At 39.0% G+C, this 20,041-nt stretch overlaps 1 long non-coding RNA gene across 1 annotated transcript; it reads right to left on the reverse strand.

The window, feature by feature from the left end:
* Window positions 1-1,921: 1,921 nt before the first annotated feature.
* On the reverse strand, window positions 1,922-18,704 carry LOC135313415 (uncharacterized). The gene is made up of 5 exons (XR_010373066.1): window positions 18,641-18,704; window positions 7,697-8,002; window positions 7,200-7,335; window positions 5,866-6,135; window positions 1,922-2,650 (listed from the first exon to the last, which is right to left on the reverse strand). It is a non-coding gene; the product is annotated as an uncharacterized LOC135313415 (long non-coding RNA).
* Between the last annotated feature and the right edge of the window lie 1,337 nt (window positions 18,705-20,041).

Raw genomic sequence — 20,041 nt, forward strand, 5'->3', positions numbered from 1 at the left:
ATCAGGCAGAAGTAGATCAGATATTTAAGACCAGTGAGGTTATAGACAGTAATCTCTGTACCTAGGGGCTGTATCTAGGGGCTTTTCCCTGCAGTGGAGAGAGCAAACTTTGTCCAACACAGATTAATGCTTGATTTCTTCATGCTAACAGCAGCACACTGAAGGGTTCTTGCTGGTGCTTGAAGCCGCTGGCCTTGATTCCCCTGGCTGCACTGGTGTACCTTTTCACGGAGTTCTTCTTGCTTATACTTAAAGTGGGCTGTGTGTTGCTGTTCATATACAAGTGGTACCTGAGAGTGTGCAGATGACATCTGAATCATGGGAAGAAGTGAAGTTGGAAAAATTCAGCACAAAGAATGCCCTGGGCTTTTTCCTCAATAACCCACAAGAACTGAATTTCTGTCTGATTGTACTGGAGTTATCATAGAATTAGGAGGTGCTGTTTGAGCTGTTCTCTGACTAATATTTTTTTACTGTGTTAACTTTTCCTTTAGTAGATATTTCTACATTAAAGCTACTAGAGAGTGTCCAGAGAAGGGCCATGAGGTTGGTGAAAAGTTTAGAGGGGAAACCATATGAGGAGTGGCTCAAGTCACTTGGTTTGTTCAGCCTGGAGAAGAGGAGACTGAGGGGAGACCTCATCGTGGTCTACAACTTCCTCACAAGGGGAGGAGGAGGGGCAGGCGCTGATCTCTTGTCACTGGTGGACTCGAGGGAACGGCAGCAAGATGCACCACAGGAGGTTTAGGTTAGATATTAGGAGAAGGTTCTTCACCCAGAGGGTGGTAGAGCACTGGAACAGGCTCCCCAGGGAGGCAGTCATGGCACAAAGCCTGGCAATATTCAAGCAGCACTTGGCCAACACCCTCAGAGACATGGTGTGAATTTTGGGGCTGTCCTGAGCAGGGACAGGAGTTGGACTCAATAATCCTTGTGAGTCCCTTCCAACTCAGGACATTCTATGATTCTATGATTTCTCATAAACAGCATTCACCTATTTTTTGCTTTGATTATTGTAAAAATGTCTTTTCTAGATAGATTTTAAATAGATGTGTCTGTATCTTTTTAGGAATCCGGATATAGTATTCTTCAACTGTTTAGCTGTAACAACACTTTTCCCAACCTATCCAGTGATTCCAGAAGTCCAAAGTAGGAGAGGTTTATGTTTAAGAATAGATCACAGCTAAAGAAATTTAGAGTATTATGGGATTCTCTGTCAAGGCCTTTAAAGATAGTGTCTAAAACACTTTTTAACTACTTGGCTCGATCAGCTATGGGGGAGTTATCATCTACTATTTCCAAAGGGTTAGCAGATAAAGTCTTAAAGGCTTGGAACAATCCCAATTGTATGGTGAGTCAATTTATGGGAAAAATATCTCTTGAATTGGTAGTTAAAACTTTATTACAGATGGCTCAGATATGGGGCTTGATTTACTCTTTATATCTTTTTTAGCGACATGAGCAGATTGTCTACAGAAAGGCCACATCATACTTATCACAGAATAAAGGGCAAATAGGAAAGGTAGTCACTTCCTCATGGGCCCAAAACACTTCTTCCATTTTCAGCAGAACGGAGAACGCAGAAACAAAACAAGATTCTTTTTAAGTTGTTGCAACAAATTAACAACACATTTGTTTATACTTAGGTTGTGCTTGAAGGTAGTCTATATAAATGTCTTTTATACATACCAAAGAAAGTTGTTTCACTTGTTGATAGTATTTGATTTCTTTTTATGCCTCCCTAAAACTATCAGGTATTAATTTAAATCATGCAAAGCAAAGAGAAGGATGATCTGATGATTTTAGTTTGGTTATACCTTATCAAATTTGCTTGGAACTGACAACTCATGCAGTTTTGGAAACTGAAAACCTTTTACTGTGAGGCACCTGAATATTTGCACTAGATATATCTCAAGGAAAAAAACCCATATTTTCAAAGATTTTCTAAAATCATATATAAAAAAATTACTACAGCCATCATCATCTTTTCACACTTCTGTGAGGAGAATGCATGGCAGTCTATGCAGAATTCTCCTGAGAACACATACTCTACTTTAAATTGAAATGAAGAATGTACTGGAATTATAAGTGAGCTGCAGCGTTTTATTTCTGATTTCATTTTCATGGTCCACGTAATACAGGTCATAGTTTTGTATTATATTTCTTGAAGGACAGTCTTGATTTCAAAGTTTTAGGTAATAGTGAAAAATTCATTAAAAAATCATAGCTGATAAAATTCTCATCGTCCATACTTTACCTGTTTGAAATAAGATGAAATTTATAAAATATCATTGGATTAGAACTGGTTAAAATATTTCTGTTGCACACACATTGCATAAATGAGATGTATTGCAGAAATAATTTGTTGAAGTCTTTTCCGGTTTCTCTTGACATTTGATAGAGTTCTCTTGACTTTTGCATTGCTAAGCTGGGGATCCTTGGATCAAATCCATTCTCTATCTTGACCTTTTAAAAATATCTGTGCTTTAAAGTTTGTAATATCAGGTGTTGCAAAGAAAGGTTGAAAAAAACCCCATTGGGCCATTATGGAGAAAACTACCCAGTATGTAAGCAGCTTCTCAAACCCAGCTACATGTGATTGACTCTTGACCTGGTGCATGAAGTTGTGTAGGTGATACAATTTTTTAACCTGTTGTAATTTAGAAAAGAATAAAGTGATTGAATGGCACAATGTGACATTAATGCCCGTGTCAGTTAATAAAATAAATGTGATGCTATTATTCATGGTATGTTAAGAATAAAATTCATTGACATTGTATGCATAAAATAGATGCGAATAATGGCAGAACCTATTAGGTTCTAACTTCAAAAATATCCAGCAATTATGCAACTTAAATTAGCAATCTTAACTTACCCATATATTTACATATTAATGGTCCTAGGTGGTAATTGTAATTGTCTCTCATCATTGCTTCCTTTGACCCTCATTTTTCAAATAAGAAATATGAAATTCCATTAAGTAACAATAATAGTAGAAAATTAATTTAAGGCAATATATCATCAATTAGCAAACCCTTAGCACATCTCACTATTTTCACCTGATGCTTACTTGAAGAAAAAAGTAGAAAAAAGGAGATAATTATTTTATGTATGTCTGAATTAGAGGATATCACCTTATGCATGTATGATGGAAATGAGAAATAAAGTATATTCAGTTTCCTGTCCTTGATCCAGTAAAGCATCAAAATTCCTGTTGACTTCTCTAGACTATTCATATGTGGCTGATCAAGGACAAAGAGCTCTGCAACATACGGAGTCAAGGCCAGTGCCAGCATCTTTTGACTGGGAAAGACTACACTTTTGACAGGGCTTATCTTTACGCCTGAGCTTGTTTTGGTTTTTCTATGCGACTAAATGTTCTCACAAGTAAGCAAGAACTTTCTTCATATAATTAATGCATCTAGTTTATCTTTACACCGTACCTTACCAAATTATTCTCCTGAGTCATTCTTCTTCATGGGGAATGACATAGCCACGGCTGTTCTGCGTTATAGATCAAGATTAGAAAGCAGCATTTGCATCTGGCCAATAGGTCTTTAGTCATCAAATCGACAATAGGAGCTAATGTAGAATAATAGTGTGTGAAGTTGCTTCCAAGTAGTGAAGACTAAAATACATTTTACACAGTGTGCTGCTCTCACAGGAAAAAAAAATTACAAAAGCCATTAAAAACTAAATGCCTCTTATTCGTCATGTCAGTGAGGCTATCATCATCTGTTACAGGACATTTATGAGTTTTTGGACTGCAAATGTTACTGTTGTCCATAAAAGTGAGAATGATTTTTGTTATTATTTCCTTAAATGCCAGCCATGTAAATAATGTCTCTTTTTTTACCTCTTTTTCAAAGGCCATGTTTTCAAGTATTTTAGTGTTCTTTGAAAACCACTTACGTTGCGAGAATTTGTTAACATTGGTAAATTATTAAGTTGCCAACTATGGAACATACAATAAAGATAGTTTGAAGAAAACAGGTATGATTTTTCTCCCTTTTTGTATTAATTTCCCCTGGTTATCCATGTAAATGTTAGACTGGGTGATTTTTTTGGCTCTTTGAGGTGTGTGGTTGATAGAATAATAAGTGTAACCTGGAAATACTTTGACAGAAGCTTCAAATCTTCATGCTTGCAGGTTTTAAAGATGAGTGATGAATCAGAACAGTTTGATATCTGGTGTCAATAGCAGGCTAACTTGGTAGAGTTTCAAGGTGTAATTAATAAATTTCTGTGTGAGAATTAGCTTCTCCATAGCCTGATTGCTAAGCTGAGAGCTGAGGATGCTATGCTGTCCTGCACTGCGAGTGTGTAAAAGCCCATCCGCCGCTCCATAAACGTTGTCCTTGTGGACTGTTATGTTTCTCAGTTCTATTTGTAGGAGGGTTTTGGTTTTCCTCTGATGGATGCTAATTAATTTAGATCCCATTGTCCTTTGAAAAATCTCAGAATCTTCTTTATTGCTAAGATTTAAACTGGCTGTAATCAACAGATTGATTGGTGAAAAGAATAGCAGGTAGCGAGATTAATCCAACATAATGAGCCAACAACGTACTGCTGCTACTACCATGAATGATGACAACGTGCAGAGAATATATTAAAGGGAGCAAAGACTTCCATTATTTTGGAGCATGTTAGATCAAGTAACATCTCCAAAATTATACCCACTGGATAAAAAGTTGATGAAAAACCAGAGGCAGATTAAGGAAGTTTGCTATTGGCTTTTATCTTTACATGCAGATCTAGCAGCCAAAATGAATTACAGTTATACATTGAAATAGCTCTGGGATACACAACTAGCAGAAGAATGGTGTAACTGTCAGTGCAGGACTTTGCAACATTATTCATAAAGACTTAGAGGCAATTAACCTGACTTCACTCAGCTGAGTGTTCAGGAAGGAAATAAACAGCATAACTTCAGAATGAGAGTTTCTGATTTTCTTTTTTATATTGCATATTCACTGTAGAAAGTATTTGCACATTAAAGATAGCTGTAAAACATTAAATTAGGCAAATAAGCCTTATACATAGGGAAAATTTGAAAGTAAATTTAGCCTACCAAGTGCAATTTGAATTTATTTTCATATTTTAAAGTGTTTTAGTGGTCATGATCAATAGTTGAATTTTTGTAGTTTAGCTAGCTCATTTCTTTTAACCAGCATGAACTTGGTTCTTTCAGAGAACAAAACTTGTCTTCATTCATGTGTGAAGCTACTCCAAGCAGGACAAAGCTGAGGACTCTGAGCCAGCCCCGCGGGGGTAAAGCTGAGAGAGGCTTTTTCATGCTAAATACTCCAGCTGACTGCTTTTCCCCACGGTCTTGACTCTAGTGTACAGACTGGCACAACTGCGCATTAAGGGTTAGTAAAATGAACCTTTAGGAAGCAATTCACCATGGCACTGTCGTTTCATGTAGAGGTTTTGTTTGTGTGTCCGCGTGCACTGGTGATTCGGGCAGCACAGTTAATCTTGAGATAGAGTATGATGTACTTTTGCAGGAGAGAGGTAGAGAGTGGGTCATGTGTTTGTGAAAAATTGCCACTACTTGAAATATTACTAGGCAGAAGCATTCCAGTGAGGTGGGCAGGGACCTGCTAGACCTTAACAGATACGGGGGGTTATGTGTATTCTGATGATGAACTGGTTAATGCAGTCGGCCCCCATGCAGAAGAGCCCCGATACAGAATCTCATTCGACAGTACTCTTGGGCAGAGCATTTGGCAGCCTTGTCCTGGCCCTTGTCCACGTGGCTATGGAGACTGCAACATTTAGCTCTGAAGACCAGTGCTTCCCTTAAAAAAAACCCAAAACTAAAAAATAACATTTTGTTGTAGGTATGAAAGAGATACTTACACACAGTGTTTTTGTCCCCTTTCCTCTGTGGTATTTAGTTCATTCCTGTCCTGGGCAGGTGTTTCTGGTCACAGTCCCTTAGATGGAGTCTATTGAACGCTGTCTCCTGACGATGCTGTTTCTTTAGCAAAGGGAGCAGAAGGGGCTTCTCTGTCAGACAGGTGAGAAAGAGAAACAGGGCAGCAGAAGAGGAGGAGCTGCTGCTCTTCCTCCTGCACAGAGTGAGCAAAAGCAGGGTCTGGGCAAAAGAAGAGGGAGGAAGCTGAAGATCTAGGAAAGGAAACAGGGACAAGCACATAATGGACAGAATCAGTAAAAAGAATTGGGCAAGGACATTTGTATAGAGGGGACATGGCAGTATTTATTGAATTCTGGGAAAGCAAAGTAATATATGGTCTGAAATGGATTGTTTTAGGAAAGGGAACATATCAATTGTGGGAGTTGATAATTGATGCTGGAAGAAGAGAATTTGCATATACAGCCATAGCATGCAAAAATAAAACATGTTCACTGGCAACAGCAGACAGATATTTTGCATATGCAAATGTGAGTTTGCATATACATGTGCAAGTGTTACGTCTGCAATAAATCTCTGAGTAAATTTTGCAGGTTCATTTTGTGTCTCTCTTAATGCAAAACTATGTTGAGCAGAGCTTGACTGGAGAGAAAGCGTTGAGGGGGGATCTGTATAGGACTGAAAACAAGGAACATACTGTAATTATGTTAAAACCAAACATAACAAGCAGGAAATGCAAAGTTATGATTACTATTAAAAGAGCCCCAGGCATGTTAATTTATGGAAATTAGCAGTTTAAGGCATCTGAAAAACTATGTACTGACATAAAATTCTGCTATAAAATTATGATTAAGACATTTTCCTGCTTGTGGCCCCAAATTAGCCTAATCTTTAAAGATGCTTTTTCTCTGCATGATGCCACTTCAGTGAAGGAAACAAGACATTCGGTCTGCATTTATAACTTCACAGGAGTGGCATAAAGCAGAAGGATTAGGTTGGTGAACTTAGTCTCTGCATTCCTCTTAATGGATTATTTTGCTCATGATCTGAGGGCCAACCATTTTTGGTGCTGCTTCTTTTTCTTAACCTTTTGTATTTCATTATTTTATCCATGTGTAACTGTAAAATACTCAATGCAATATGTTTAGATATATGAGTAATGAGATCCAGAACCAAGGACAGAACTGTTAGAACTGAACTGTGTGACTATTTTCTCCCTTAATCTGCTTAAAAAAAAAAAATCCAACTTTTCAACTAAAATACTTAGTTTTCTGTTGGGGAAACACTTAATCCCCTACATAGATTTTAGCATTTTTACCTTGAAGTGAAAAGCAATTTCCCAGTCAGCCCTATGTTGAAATTATTAGTGTTCAAGGCCACAAGGTGTATGTTAAGTGCTCTTCAACTTCCGCTGACAATTCTTCCAGGAAGTACAACAAAAGTCATCCTTTTTTCTTTTTTAACCATTAAAAAAAGAAACATAGACACATTTTTGCTCTTACTTTTCTCTTTGTGACATAGTTGTCATAATTTCAACTGGCAAAATGACTTATTCTGCATTAGCGGTAATAAAAACATGGTACTTGAACATTTCTCTGCAAGGTAATATCTGAAGGAGCTGAAAAAAAAACTGAAATATTGCTTGTAGGAAGACTTAAAAATAGAAGATCATTTATCATGCTATAAATAGGGAAATATTCATGTTGCAATAAGAAACAGAAAATGAGTAAGTATAAAAAATTAGGTGTATATTTTGAATATTAATTTATGTTTTAAATGGGTGCTTAAAGTCTGGAGACAAGTATACGCCCATACCTAACAGGGGCATAATTCTAATTCATCATCAGTGGAACTTCATTCCCAAGCTGTTCAAGAGCCTGTGTACATATTGGTGTATGTGCTGCAAACAAAGTTAGAAGGCTGGCTTCCATTTCCCAGTTTTGAAGGGCTGGCTTTCAGCTCTTGGATCACAGCTGTAGCTCCACGAACAGTTCTGGCATATGTTCACAGTGCTGCTTGGAGGGACGGACACTTCTTCTCTCCCTTTCCCTTTTCCTGGCATTGGTGGTGTGTAGCTGCTTGGTGAGCCAGACCAGGGAACCACTTCAGATAAAATCCACTCTGAAAAATGAAAGTTACTTTTCAGCTGTAGTTGTTTCCCACTTCAGCTCATGGCACACTCACAGGGATGTTTGTGCTGGCAAAAAGGAGAGGAGCAGAAACGCATGCCTGGGAACGGGCTGGAGAGCAGGACCACCATTTGTATCAGCAGCACGCTTGCTGCTGGGATAAACTAACTTGAAATTATACCATCAGAGATGGGGGAAATCTTAATCCCGTGCAGCTGTAGGCAGTGTGTGGTCTGACAAGAAAGTGAAAACAGTTCAATGGCTAACTGTAACTATAAGAGGCAATTCTGCCCTCTCCTTGTCCCTTGCCATGTTCTCCCTCTGATTCCTTGAGCTGTCTCTGGTCTTATCTGACATCTCAATGAGCCAGTTCAGGGAGTTAAACCTACTGAAAATTAAGCCTATGAACAAAAAGGTATGTGTGTCAGTGCTTGTATTCCTTTGGTTCTGGCTCTTTAGCAAGAATGCGGTGTAAGAGAAGGGGCAGGAACAGGGGATGGGAGGTGGAATGGGCACTGCCTTGTTGGATGGGGTTAAAGATTCTGTTAGCTGTATCACCTGACAGCAGTCATAGCCGGGGGGAATAATTTGAATGGAACATATAAAATGGAAATCAAGGCTGATGTTAAATTCAGAAATCAACAGCAGGATAAGTCAGGGATTTCCTGAGGATGTTAGATGCTAAGCCTCCCATTGAAATGCAGACGAGTTCAAGGATCTACTTCCCATAGGCACTTTTGAAAAGTTGTGATTAAATTCTTTAACTCTTTTATTATAATTACTAAAAGCATAATAAAACGTGATGTGTTTTGGATGAAACTCTGGCCCTGCTAAAAACAAAATGGAGAGTTTAACTTCTCCGAGGCCAGCGCTTACCACACTGGCTTTAATGAATCCATTGGACATATTGCATGCTATGAGGCTAGTATGTACTTCAGAAGAAAACTCCACAGCTTTCATTAGAGCAAACCAAATATGTTTAGCACTCTCATGAAATAAGAATAACACTTTTGAAATAACAAGTGCAGGATGTCAATTGATTTAATGGACGATAAGAGGTAACACTTGCAATTGTGAGACTTTAGAAATCCAATTATTTCTGTTAATATGCTTGCATTAAAGAGCTATATTTCAGTGCTGTCCCATGCCTCGCTTGTCTTGCTGCCTGTTATCAAACTGAAGCCTGTAAAATCTCCTGTTTGCATTTTAATTGGCTTTGGGAATAAGCAGGAAGAGAATAATGGAAATAAGTGGCAAAATTAAAGTAATGTTTTTGAGAATCTGGAAGCATATAACAGGCATGTAACAGACTCTTTCTCACTAACATAAGCCCCTGCTTCTGATACACTTGTGTCTGAGACATTTGAATCCTTTTTGTCTCATCATTTAAAAGAGGTGGAAGGAGGCTTTTTAATTCTGAACATGCTCTGTGCGTGTTTCAGTGTTAATATCACAGTTGGAGTCTGGAATTATATTCACTAAGCCCTGCCTGTGTTTCAAGCCAGCATGCTAAAGTGGAGAATTTAATTCATATAAATGGTGAAAAATGGAGACAGCAGCGGAGGAAAGTCTGCAGGTAGAGGTGAGTGCAATCAGTGCTAAGCAGATTTCCCTGGCTCGCGGGACACCGCTCCTTCACTGCTGAGGATTAAGCCCTCCAGGGTAGTGCGGGTCAAGCCTCCACAATTATCACTGTGCTCCCTTGTAATAAGACACAGCGATTTTCAACCTTTCAACCTCAGCTCTTAGGGCTTCTACCTGGCAATATATGAATCAAGTTTCTACAGTGATGTGGTGTACAGAAATGTTTTTTTCTTCTTTCTTTGCATTTCTTTTTTTTGTTTGTTTTCTTTCACCCACTGCATGCCCTGATTGCACTTACAAGACATAGTGGTGAACCTTGTAATCCTGTTAATGTTGAATCCTGTCACAGACTTGGCTGAATCTCCTGAAACGCAGAATTTCCAAACATAGTGATACTGAGATCGGTTCAATTTGTGTCCATGCCCACTGTGTTGCCTGACATTAGCATCGTGATCGTAGATCTTCATAAAAGGCTGACAGAAGGGTCGCAACCTAGAAACTGTTCCTGTAACCTGGCCATACAAAAAGTCACAGGGGTGAATGGCAACCCCGGGAGCTGTATTTAGCTGTAGAAGGCACGGCTATGTCGTTACTGCAAATGAAACTCTCTATGCGTCCCTTTCCCTGTGGATATAAAGTCCCACACAAATCAACATAACAAAGTAAAACCAAACTCCTAAACTGAAGTTAATGCTGACTGAGCTGCAGCAGCTTTTCCTAAGTCCCAGTTACTACAGGCGCTTAAGATGGGCTAGTTATTTGGCACTGAACCTCAAAGGCCTTGCAGCAATTTAAGTGTGGGTATGAATAGTTACTGTTTTATTCAAAAGTTACCACTCGTGGCCTACAGTATGACTAGACTAAATTATTAACATCTGGAGATTCTAATGGAAAAAGGGGAAGGGAATATTATTCAAGGAACTCATTTGGCAACCAAAATGCCATTAGGGTGTGTAGGTTTCCAATTTGAACGCAGCAAAGAATAATACATCAGCTCTTTTTTTCCTTCCCTGTCATATTGTGTTCTTAAAGCATGAGTGGGATGCTCTCCAATTCCAGGTGGAGGGAATAGATTTATTTTATGATGAAAATAATGAGCTTGTATGTGTTTGTGTGTTTGGTTGAATGGGAGGCTTTTGCATCAAATGGCTGTTTATCTTCACAGACCTCTGCTGAAAGGGAGAGTTGTACATATTTGACAAATGCTCATCAAATACAATACACTTTTCTTAGATTGTCAAATTTGGGGAGTAGAAGCGACTGGAGCAAAATGCATGATTATGCTTAGAAATAAGGAAAGCCTAGTTTTATTCAGGCAAGGGAGGTCAAGTTGGATCATTGCAGGCTCAGTGAATAGGGTGCATGGGGAGCTACTGGCTTCTCTACCTCCTGTGGTGGCAGTTTTTATTTAGTCACTGATGGAGTGGGGGCTGGGTCTCTCTTTGCTTTGAGAAACAAGGAGAGGGTATCTAATCCGAACAATGGCTGACGAGTGAGAGAAAAAGCTTTTCTATTATATACTAATGCAACATCTCCTGGAAGCAACTACAGGTGCAGGCAGAGGCTCCTGATTGATTTGCATCATTTCGATATGTAACTTTTTGCTTTGCTTCTAAAAAAACACCCAACAAACTCACTCTACTTTTTAAGCAGAATTCAGTATGACTTTAGAGTATTACTGTTTAAGTGAGTTCCAAAGGAAGAATTTGCTTCATTTTATTTATTTGTATGCTGCTGCATTAATATCAGAGAGCAATAATGCTTGAAATAGTCTAAAAATTTTCTGTTTAGCACTTGAATCTATCAGGAAAAGACTATCTTAAAAGAGGATAAAAATCATTAATGTATTTTCCTAAGGGAGCCAAAATTGGAATTTTATATAAATTGCTTTAAAAGTGTAAATACACATGCGAAGATATTATTCAGAATATCAGATGGGTTAATAAGCATTGTTTAAGGCTATTTCTGAAATGTGTGGGGTCTTATGGTAATTGAAATTCAGCTAGAATATCTGAACTGTTGTGTTTTATTTAGCTGTTATATATATCTTTATAGCTATAAATTGAGTTTGATTTGCTTTTAAATTTTGAGTGCATCTTACTGGATGAAATTATATCCTTTCTTGCTAAAAACCTCAAGCTGTTACCTTTTTCTTTTGGTTCACTCTATAATTTGCTTAGTTTTCCTCCTGCAATACAAATGGATAAAAATAGGTAGCAAAACAGAGAAACACTAGTAAAAAAAAGCATGAAAAAGAGCACCAACAGAAAAAAAAAGGAACACACCCTTCTCAGTAGCTGAATAGTAACTGCAAAGGGAAACCTTTCAGATGGTTTCTTTTATCTTAGCCTTGGTGTTTAATGTATGTCTGTGCCCAGCAAAGTTTAATTACTCTCTAAGCTGGTCTAGCGTCAGAGTGGACTTGGGGTCTGAACTCCAGGAACTCTCTACAGCTCAAAGTTATTCCTGTGCTCTATCAATAGGACATAGCAGAAGCTTATTCTGAACAGGTTACGTCCCTGAAGTTCCTTTTTTGGGAAGGTAAGACAGAAGTTAGCTGGCTAAAAGCAAAGGATTAAGGTCCGGTATATATAAAAAGGAGGAAGGGGGAAGAATTCCTCAAAAAAACCCACCTACCTTGTGTGTCATGGTAGACCCTGGATCTGACATTGAACACCCTTGTGTTCTGCACTGAGCTGTGCTAAGTGATATGCCGTTCACTTGGCCTACTTGTTCCTCCCAAACCCCTGAATGCAAAATAAAAAGATTACTACCTTTTGTGAAAACACAGCGCATTCCCTCCAAGAGTTTGGATCCACCAGCAATCATTGTAATTCACTATTAGATTGATTCAGCACCATGCTGGGCTTTTCTCTTACTTTCCACCGATTATGGAGGCTGACAGAAAGAAGTAGTACGCTGCAATAAATGGGAAAGAAAGTGAGGAAGATATTGGCATTTCCTAAGATTTAGGACACAGTCACAGCAAATCCAAATACTTAATAGGAGACTGATTTTAAAGTAATAAAAACACTAGAATCAGTCTCCAAAGGCAAATAATCTCTGTGACTTCTCATTTCTGACAGAAATGCTGGCTCTTCATGTAATTTGTCTAGAGATATGGGTGAATCTTAATCTGTGGAATATGATACAAGCATGGTTCTTAAATGCTCTGTTAACCATTTTTCTGTATTTAAACTGGAATATATTTTGAATTCCCACAATATTCTTTCATAACTATAATTTTGTATGCTGCAAATGTGTACCTTAATAGAAAGAAAAGTGGAAAATCATCTCAAGAACTGTGAATAAGACTTTGCATCCTCAAGTCTGTACAACAGGCCTGAAGACAGATTTCCCTTCAGGTATTTATTAATACAGTTTTTGTTCTGCACGCTGTCTTCCCCTTTCCACACTCAGCTGGTATTAGAGATCTCTGTACCAAGTGCAGAGGACTGGAGGATTTTTATATGTTAAGATTTTTTTCTTCTTTGCTAGCACTTTTATATGTTAGACTTCTTAGAGACACTGTTCAGACACAGATTATAGGAAGTGTTAGGGATGGAAACCCCCCTTCTAGCAGAGGTTCGGACTGTGTAGGTGACTGCAGTTTCTGTGTCTTTCCACTGTGTAAATTCCATATTCATTCTCCCTAAGACCTGACTTAATCACAGGCCTTCACAGCACCACATCTTCCCAGAGCAGAGTACTCTTTCTATGGCATGATATATCCCATAAAAGGCTATTTCTCCAAATGACCTCTCTCTCTGCCTCAGGCCTGGAGGGGCAGTCACATTGGACTCTTAAGCTTCCATTCATTTTGAAATCTCTGTGCCTGAACCTGAGATTTCCTCCTAGTGAAGGCCCTTTCTATATGTAGGGCAATGCATAAACTCTGATGGATTTTGGAAGCTTCTGATGTGAGGGAGAAAAGGAAGTTTTGATGTGAGGATTGCACTGATCAGCTTGCAGTAATTAGGGGATCCAGCCACAGCATAATTTCAATGGTCACAGGACTAGTTCTGTCCATTGATTCACTTGCTGTCCCTGTTTGATGTCAGTGTCCCTAATATTTTGTGTTATTGGTGTGGCTTTGTACAAAAGGCAGTCTGCCTTAACACTGGAGATGCCTCCATTTGAAGGGATTTCTCTGAGAGCTAATTTTTGTTCTTGAATCTGAAGGCCCATTTCAATGTAATGTTTTCCCTGCTCTCAAAGACAAGCATAAGAGAATCATAAATTCTCTCTACATCAGGGAATATGTCAGAGTTACAGAGAATGAAAACCTCTCTGTAATGGACAAGTTTCTCTGTGCTGCTTCTCCATGCTGTTTAATGCTCTGAATTAGACATGGATTACCTTTTCCTAAAATTGAGCTCCTTGGGGACAGTATAGTAAAGTATTTGGACAATGCCTTCACCATCAGAATGGTACATGTCCGTCTGTGCAGGGATTGACTATAAGTCCGCTCTAAAATCCTTGAAGTTTTCTTTTTTCATTTCATCTTGCTCAGGAAGGTATTAGAGTCTCACTGGAAACAGCTCTTGGGATACAGTGCCTGAGGTTTTGGAGCATATTGTTTTCTGTTTAGCTCTTCTCGGAGATACCTCAACACTAGAAGACCAATGCCAGAGAATGGTTGCTCTTTTACCTGATGCTTAGAGATCTAAAAATTTCATATCCACCTCTTTCTATGACCCTTTCAATGATAGCATCTGTTTATATACCTATGAGGCATTTGCTTTGGGAAAGTAATTTTGCCATCCTTTTTCCCCAGTTACACTGTTAAGTTGTTCTGCTTTTTCAGCAGGCAATGCCTAGAATTTTACATATGAAAGTGTATGAGGGTCACCTTGAAGAAGGACAGAGAAAGATTCTCATCACTCTCTATGCTTTGCTACTAGCTCATATACCTTGTTGCTTTCCCATTTTTCTCAAAATTCACTTGCCTTAAGTGTTGTGGGGAATGTAGGTTCATAAGACAACTCAGGTTGGAAGGAACTGCACGAGGTCTCCAGTCTAACCTCCTGCCCAAAGCAGGGTCAGATATGACACCAGACCAGGCTGCTCAAGAGCTTTATCCAGCCTGCTCTTGAAAACTTCTAGGATGGGGAGTGCATAACACCTCTGGGCAGCCACTTTCACTGCTCGACTGTCCTCATTGTGGAAAAGTTTCCATTTACCCAATCTAAACCTCTTTTGTTTCAATTTATGCCCATTGTCTCTCAGCCTCCCACTATCCACCACCTCACAGAGAAAGTGCTCCAGCCCTTGACCATCTTGATGACCCTCCACTGAACTCTCTCTAGTTCATAAACATCTTTCTTGTATTGGGGGCCCAAAACTGGATGCAATATCTAGATACGGTCAAATGACTGCTTAGTTAAAGATGGATCAACTGGCTGTGCTTCTGTTAGTACAGCCCTGGAGGATGTAAGACACTGCTGCCAGTAAGTAAGATGAATTTGGGTGACGATCTCAGTTCTGGACTTTGGTTCCTAGGAAGGATTTTGATTTTCTAAGGGGTTCCCAAAGTACTCGGAGAGTATTTCAAGCAGAAACCTGGACTGATAACTTCCTGAGGTCCCTTCCAACTTGAACCATTCTGAGTATGTGAGTCTATAAGATTTTTCAAAAATCACAGTGACGGGTACCCTGATAACCTTTCCTTTGTCTACTCAGTGTTTGAGGTTTATTATTGAAAAGAAGGCTCCACATATGATATGCCTCATATTTCAAAAGAAAACAGTTTTCAACAGTATCAAAATATGTATCAAAATAGCAAAAAGCCAAATATTAAACAGTCAAAATATAGAAAATATTAAAACATTATTGACCAAACAGGCACATTAAATTTCACTAGGTAAGCATGAAATTTTTTTTATTTTAAATTTCTGCTTTTAATTCCCACATTTATTGCTTGATTTGGTTTTTCCTGTATGTATAGTATGTGTAAAGAACCAGGACACAGGCTTTGACTTTTTCCATAAATTCCTTAAGGAATCAGAGGAAAAATGGAAACATACTTCTGGGTACTTTTTACTTTATTGCATGTAATAGAAATACTACCTGAAGCATCTAAATGTTTAAAAAGACATGAGCATTTCAATCCCTATAGAACATACACTATACCATGTAATCATATGAAATCTTACAGTGGCTTTCCTCCTGCTCTTTTTTAAAACATAGTACACAATTTTACTGCAGTTTTATCCTTGTTCTTACTGGAAGCTAAAGGATAACCCCTCTTTCTGTTCTAAAGCTTATTTCAAAATGCAGAATTAGGCTTTTATTATTTATTGCTGGGTTTTGTCAGTACTTTAGTATACAGTTTATCAGTTAATATGGTGAATTTGGTTTATTTTTGTAAGGGGGGTGTGTGCATTTTAAAAACGCACTTGTTTACACTTGAGAAAGCACTTGCCAAATGGGGCGTGTTATTCATTGGCCTCTATTCAGCGATTGGATAAGGGCACCACAGTAGTGTTCAGCAAGGGCAAAATCCATCTTCTGAGGCCAGAAGGAGCCACTATATAAATACACAAATAATAAGAAATACTTAAAATTTTGAAAGAGATCTTGAGGTATCAGGAGATAGATCATCCTGTACCAAGGCTACGAACATCTGACCAGATTATTGTACACAGACACTAGACTTTCTCCCAGTAGTTCTTCTGCAAAGCATCTAAAAAATTCAAGTGGTACACCACCACTTTCAGTAACCATCTCAGCATTTAAGGATACACTGCCGTGAGACTGCTTCTTTTTTAGGACTGAGTTTTTCCAGCTTCCAGAGAATGTATTTTATTATGCTTTTATGACAAGTTCCCTGTGATCAGTCCCTTAGGCTGCTGTGTATAAGCTTACACACGCAGTAAGGTCACCTTTCAGCCTTTGTTTTCATAAGGAAGAATTACATTTTGTGAATCTGAGTGTGTTTGCATCTGCCCAGCTCCTGATCCAAGCTGGAGCTTATTTTAAACTGTCCTAACTTCCTCTTGGTCCCCTTGCTCTGGACATGGTCACCTGAGGCTGCTAAAGCTTAGGAAAGCCAAGTGTTCCTGAGCCCACTGTCTGCTGAGAAGCAAATACTGGGGGAGGCTTCTGTTCTCAAAATAACTCTTGTTTCTACACTTTTATTCTATATGAATTTTACAGTTAAAATCAAGCTGTAATTATTGTGGGTATGATTTTATACGGTGTTTTTGTGACATGGATTCTTAATGTGCTTTTCCTTCTGTTTGAATTCTTATCCTGACTTTTGTGAATATACAGAAGAAGTAAATTCACTTGTTAACTCCCATGGGGCCCTGTGGTTGTTGTTCATATTGTAGAACAGAAGAGCTCAGAGCTGAGCTGTGACTATAATTTTTGTATCAGTAGCAAAGTGGTGTGGCAGGTAAGATCAAAGCAGGTATATACACAGCATAAGAGACAGTGCCTGACCTGGAGGACTTAGAGACGTGTCCATAGAGGCATTAGATGCCTAAGTACCTTTAGGGATCTAAACAGCATAATCTATACAGGCAATCCAAAGGAAGATGGGCAGAGAAGCAAGTATAAGTGACTTGTCCAAGGTTATATGGCAACACCCATAACATAGCTAACAAGCAAGCTGGGTGTCACTCCCCCTGTTGTCAGGGGTCTGAGGGTATGAGATCACATCTTCACTTTTTTTTTTGTGCAAGACCCTTTTTCAGGTAAGAGAGAAAAATGGAAAATTTGGGGATGCATTTCTGATGCTGACTTTCTCCATTTTTCCACCCTCTTCTACGATGTCCTATTTTTAGAAGTAATGCATAGTGCCTGCACACATTACAGAAGCTGGGCTCTCTAAGTCTTCACGGAATAGCTCTTTATAGGTTGCTCAAACTCAGCAAGGTGAGTGAAATGTTTCCTTGCATTATGATTTCTGCAGATCTTTTCTACAACAATAGGACAGGTAATTGTAATGTAAATTATTCCAGTCTGCATCGTAAGGCTCTGCAATACAGAAAAATGTTTCCAGTGATTCTCATGTTAGATATTGATTTAACTTTATCAGAGAAAGATCTTTTCACCTTCTAAGAGTTTAAGAAGCAGGAAGGCTAGGAATGAAAGACTCACTTGAGGCTTTTTACCATCAGAAAGACTGGGAATTATAGCTGTAAGGGTCAGGACAGTAATGGCCCCAGACATCTCAAGCTCAAATTCCCCTCATCAACAGTGACTGCAGTAATTGTGTTGCCCTGAATGAAATACCTATTCTTTTCTTAAGTCTTTGAGGTGCAAACTTGTTCATGTAAGTGAATTTCCAAGGAAAGTTGCTTAACTATTGCTGCAAAACAGAGTGCTGAGAAGAGCTGTGGGAGCTCCAGTATTTTACGGCTCTAAGAACAAAGATCTGTCACAAAGAGTTGTGGAAAAGTTGATCTTGCCTTGAGATGGCAGGAGTAATGACCACTTAAGCATCCCTCCAGCCCTGATTTCTGAGATTCTGAAATGCCTGCTGGATTTCCAGGACCTATAGAAAAAACATCATGAGCAGCTAAACCACAGTGGCTCCCAGACCTCTGGCTAGAGGGCTGCTGTGTGGTATGAATGCTGACTAGCCCCAAGCTACTTTTGCATCTAATGGAAGCTCATAATTTATTGCAACAGATGGAGTGTGCCGTGTTAGTTCTCTTGCTGTTGAAGAACTGGCAAATGAGGCCACTGAAATGAAGACTTGATGTCATCTTCCTCAAAATTATGGAAAAAGCAGAATGCACTCGCTTGGGGTGGAAGCATGACTGCACTGTAAGGTGATGTGATTTTCTCAGAAGTGGATGGAGAAGGCCAGCCCATTAGTCCAGTACTCCCAGGCCAGCACTTCTTGAAAGCTGAGAATTAAAGGAGGTGCTGCAGATGGCTTCAGAGCACCTAGAACTGCTGCTTTCAAAAGTGAATCTGCCAAGCACAATTGTGTCTTATTCTGGATAACACAGGTTTCTGTGGGTTCTGCAGTTGCAGTTGCAACAGGAATAGGAAAATTCAAGAGAAGTAGCTAACAAAAGCAGAGGCTTACCTGCTGTGTTGACATCAGCGAGCAGTTGCAACAGTGCTTTTTGTCCAAGCTTTTTGCAGTCTATTTTCCTTGGAGTGATAACAGAATTACCACATCAACACAGCAAACACAGACAGTACAGCAGTGCATTAGGCCCACTTCCAATCAGGCAGAGGTCAGGGCTGAAACTATGCTTGAATTCAGTGACATAATGCCAGACCCAGTATAATTGCAATCCCCTTCTTTCCCCTGCAATGGCAAGAGAGCTTTGATTTTATTTCCTTATGTAGATAAGGAAGGACTTATGGGATTCTGCATGTGCCAGTTCAAATACGTGAATACTTGCTGGCAAATATCCAGTGAGATTTACACCATGGTTCACTCTTAACCTATATACAGCTTTCTAACTTTTCTCCTTCCCGCTGCTGCTTTATTTTTTTTAAGGAATATGTGAACTTGATTGTTGCATTGAGTCATGCCTGTGGGAAATACTGTGCAGAACAGCACCTCAGTTGCCGTCAGAGAGTCCTTGAGACTTGTCAGCCCCATTAAAATCTGGAGACCGTACAAGAGCATAACCTGTCAGGCTTCCTTTCTTTTCAGCCACATCGTAATTGCTGTACATGGCACAGAAAATGTGGTATAGTAAAAAGCTAATATTTTGGCAGAGTAAAAGATCGATGGAGTAAAGGCATTACTCAGCATTTTGAAGATTTGCGTTGTCTCAATGCTGCCTTGCTCTCTGTTTCTGATTTATGAAAGCAGCGTTTGGAGTATTTTAGTGTAATTTTAGGGGCTATCCTCTCATAAGTAGGGAAATAAAATAGGTCAGGACAATGTTAATAATTCTGTCTCCATAACAAATCGGTGATTGCTCTTTGCCCACTGGCAAATAAAGCAAAAATTCTTGCTAATAAATTGAGAGAAGAGAAAAACTAAAGTTATAGTGTTTAATTATTATTAAACACTATTTCATGTCTTTCATTTTGATCATGAACACCAACAAGACTGAAGGATGAAAACTAAGCGTAAGAGCTTCTAACAGAGAGTGAGGCAAAAACTTAGACCACTTAAATTTCATGGTTACATCACCAAAATATACATTTCAAATACTCTGCATCTGAAATCTCTGTTGAAAGGCTCTGCACTCGAGTAGATTTGTTTCCAAGTCATACAGTAAAACTACTGTTGGATTGAAGTCACTAAAGTATCAGTGAACCTGTGGAGTTGGATATGTCTCAGAGGCTGTCGTGTAACATTTTCTGGCAACATGGGCTAACCCTTTCTGCTGCCCAGAATGTAGAGCAGCCTCTGTGAGAACAGCATATACCGAGTGAGTGCTCACTTTTCAAAGTCAGATGAAAAATCCACTTTTGTACACTAATATGTTCCAAAGCAAGACACAGTATTTAGATTTATGTG

This window comes from Phalacrocorax carbo, chromosome 5 (assembly GCF_963921805.1).
Source record: "Phalacrocorax carbo chromosome 5, bPhaCar2.1, whole genome shotgun sequence".
Lineage (NCBI taxonomy): Eukaryota > Metazoa > Chordata > Aves > Suliformes > Phalacrocoracidae > Phalacrocorax > Phalacrocorax carbo.